Here is a 3,960-nt window from a genome sequence, read left to right as displayed (position 1 = left end):
AGTAGTATAGGAAGTTAACTAGGTCATGAATAAGATAAAGCTCTGTCCTGCTCTCTAGTCAGTACACTTACCCTTGGAACCCAATTTCCATGGTGTGAGGATGTCTTAGAAAAGAGACCTAGGGGACTGTCTAGGGCGGGGGGATAAAATGGATACATATGTAATACCCTTTGTAATACTTTAAGCAATAAAAAAAATAAAAAATAAAAAAAAAATTAAAATAAATAAATAAATAAATAAAGATATACTTAGTAAAAAAAAAAAAAGAAAAGAGACCTTACGGAGAGACTTCATGGAGAGAACCGATGCCTTCAGCCAACTGCCAATACTAATCACCAACCTCATGAATGAATAAGCCTTCAAGTTTTCAGGCTGAGGGATCTATAACTCAAAGAGAAATTTACTTCCATTTAAAAATTTGGAGCCATCAGAGGGGCTTCCTAAATATATCTTCAATTGAAGTGACGTAGGCCAAATCTCTTTAAGCCCTGCCTCTATATCAATCTTGGATAGAGGGCTGGTAAGTCATAAGTTCTAGAGAGGGCTTTTGCACAAAGCTCAACAGAGATTCCCTTCCTTGTTTACTTGATAAAAATGAATATTTATAATGCTAGGTCTTATTATGTCACCCCTAATTCAAACCTTTCTTGACACCCACTGCCTATCATATCTATTAAAAAAAAAACACTTAACAAGCTTTCTTGGTTAAGTTGTAGACTTCTTTCAGACTCTTAATTTCAATAATTTTAAAATGTACATTACACTCAATAGCTCTTAGTTAAAAGTATGATTTAATAAGTTAATGAAGAACTTTGGAATAGGAGATCTAAGCCTTTTAGTTCAAGCAGTCATTGATATGCTACAGAGAAAGCACCTGGAAGTTGAAGTTCATTTCACTTTATTAAAAAAAAAGTCCATAAAAGAGAAATAAAATTCCTGCCACCCATATTCAGTAGGATACTACAAAGATTAATGAGGTAATGCAATAAGAAGTGCTTTGAGCTATTCATATGAATGGTACTTTACAGAGGTACTTTATTGTAATTATTCTCTGCATTTACCTTTACTACCATATCTACAAAATTTGGACTAAAAAAGAGAGTAAGTTTCTAGTATACAAAAGTTGTTTCAAAGTCATCTGTTCTGATTTTGACTGCTGGTATTTTTTTTAAAAAAAAATAATTAAAATCCTCACCTTATACAATTTGTATTTCCGATGAATGTAGTGAGTTGAACTAATGCATTTAAAATGACTGGTTCTTGGTAAGACCCCTAGTAAATGCTTGCTTTTGTTACTGTTTGTAGTCAAAATCGTCACAGTAGAAAATTTTTTAGAAGTTATATTATAGTGCAACTTGCAGGAGTCTCTGGAAAAAGAGGGCAGATCAAGGAAGCCAATTAAAATTAGAATGTTTGCATTTAATATACTATCCAGAGTAAAGAAATATTATATTCTTGAATGATAGTGACTACATGTTTTTTAGTTACCTACTGTCCAATCACATCACATTTTAAAACTGAACTTTCAAAAACAGTTAAAATAAAATTGTTCAAGAATCTCATCACTAAGTGATCATTATTTAAACATTTTCTTTTTTGGAACATGGGAGGTATAACTCCAAAACAGACTGCTCTCAATATAGTAATGAATTAGATATGTTAACAGTCAATGTTAATAGCCATCATACATGGACTATAAGTCCTGGTAATAAATCTATATTCATCACTCTAAATCTATAAGCATCACACTTTCTGATTTCAAAATATATTATAAAGCTACAGTAATTAAAAGTTTGGTACCTGGTATCTATAATAATAAAAGCATAATATGCTAATTAGACCGGACAGCCAAACGACCTCCGGATGTCCTTCCAGACGACCTTCCGGACAAAGCCAGGGCTGCGAGGGCCCAGGCAAGCCACCGCGGTTGCGAGGGCCGAGCCCTTTGCATGTATTTCGTGCATTGGGCCTCTACTAAAAACATACATACTGATCAGTAGAAGAGAGTCCAGAAATAAACCCACACATATATTGTCACTGATCTTCAGCAAGGGAGTGAAAGGTCCTATATCCCATTTCCAATCCTTGAACCATCTACTACACTAATGTGTTTTTCTCTTTAAAATGTCCCAAAAGATGCAAGATGGCCCTGTGCTTATAGAATTTTAAAATTTCATTTTAAGGAATCAAAAGAAATTTGTTCTGTGAGCAAGTTTTTAAATTTGGCTTAAGGCACCTCTGATTCAGGGAACAAGCAATCTCCTTCCAACTCTCTCTTCTGCTGGAGACATGTCCCCTTTCAACCTGTGTCTCTTGCTCCAATACGAATCAATGAACTCAGGACCCAAAATACTGTGTCTTAGAAATCCATTTAGAAAACAATTGCTCCATTCAAAGTTCATTTCCTTCCTTTATCAGAAATTGCTTGAAATGTAATTTTGCAGCAAGCACTTCATATCTTGTCTTGAAATAGACTGAGGTAAATGTACAGTCAATGATTAGATAAATGTAATGTCTTGGGTTGATGCCACAATGCAATATTCGATGGTGTGGTCAGTACTGATGGATGTTTTGTATAGTTACCCAGCTGTATAATGGGACAGATCCCCATGACTCTATTTAAAATGCCATGTGGCTCTTCTCAATTAATATTACCAAAAGTACTTTGGCACAAATACAAAGAGCATGAGGAATTAGTGCTGAGCATGCAGGTGCAGTCCTCTTTTGCTCTGCACAGAGACTGTCCTTTATATAATAAACTGTATCTGTGCATAATTTATTTACTGAGCTGCATTGTGTGAAATAAGTAACACAACAAAGATTATTCCTCCTCCAAAAATCACTTTTATGAGGTTACAAATAGAAAGCCTGTGCTAAGGAATCTCCAATAGTACAGTTAAAGATTAAACCCTGATGAAGTTAACACACATAACACGGGCATGCACACAGGCACTTCAGCCTAGAGAAGCATAACGGAGCCTCTTTATTTTAATGGCAAGAAAAGCATTTCTCTCTGCTATCAAGATGCAAATCATTCAATATAAAAGAGGGCAAAAGGAGAGAGATAACTTTCTTTGGTAAGTAATAAAAATAACAGAATACTGATACTGCTCTTAGAAAATGTTTGGTGTTTTTTTTTTTTTTTTTTAAATGAAGAGGCTAAATTTTCTGGCAGACTGGTACCCAGATTGCATAACGCAAGAAGGAATCAACTGACACAATGATAAACACCTCCTGTAAAGCTCTGATGCCTGTTCTCAGGTGGTTATATATCACTGTTACCTACTAGAAACCTATGATTATCGGGAAAGATATCCAGTCACTACCATATATTTCAGTGATCAAAATGAGACATTTCTACAATTTACCTTTTTTAAATTAAAATGCTTAATATTTTCTAACATATATAACAAATAATTGTTAAAATAAATCCAACAACATCTTATTTTCTAGTGTCCTTAGGTGCAGCATGGGATAGTTTGTGATTTAGAAAGACCTGTTGTCTCTTCTATTGAAGTTCATGCGATCACTACTTGCAACACTTCAAAAAATTTTTATGATCGAGTATTTTCCAGTTATTAGTATTTATATTCATTAAAATCCCATAGTAGTACTTGCTTAAGCAACACATATACGAAAACTAGAATAATACCAAGAAGATTAGCATATCTCCTGCAAATAAGGATGACGTGCAAATTTGTGAAATGTTTTACATAAACACAAAACTATAACATCTTGTTCCATGTCATGAAAAAAATTTTGATGCATTTTTGGAGGCATATGCTTATGACCTTAATTTACAAAAATGTCAGAATTTAGCTATATTGCAAATTTTTAATTTTATAAATTTTAAATAACCTTTAAAATCATTTTTCTTTATAAATAGCTGTTTAAAAATTCTCCCTCAAAAATATTTTAGATTTATCTCTGCATTGACAGAATTCTATAATCATACAATGT

General features: G+C 33.4%; 1 non-coding gene across 1 annotated transcript; it reads left to right on the top strand.

Moving 5' to 3' along the window:
- The first annotated feature begins 3,610 nt into the window (after window positions 1-3,610).
- On the top strand, window positions 3,611-3,719 carry LOC132224284 (U6 spliceosomal RNA). Its single transcript, XR_009450633.1, has one exon. It is a non-coding gene; the product is annotated as a U6 spliceosomal RNA (small nuclear RNA).
- Window positions 3,720-3,960: the final 241 nt, after the last annotated feature.

Source organism: Myotis daubentonii, chromosome 1, assembly GCF_963259705.1.
Source record: "Myotis daubentonii chromosome 1, mMyoDau2.1, whole genome shotgun sequence".
NCBI classification, from domain to species: Eukaryota; Metazoa; Chordata; class Mammalia; order Chiroptera; family Vespertilionidae; genus Myotis; species Myotis daubentonii.
The sequence above is the reverse complement of the archived record's forward strand: the minus strand, read 5'-3'. Positions and strand labels throughout refer to the sequence as shown.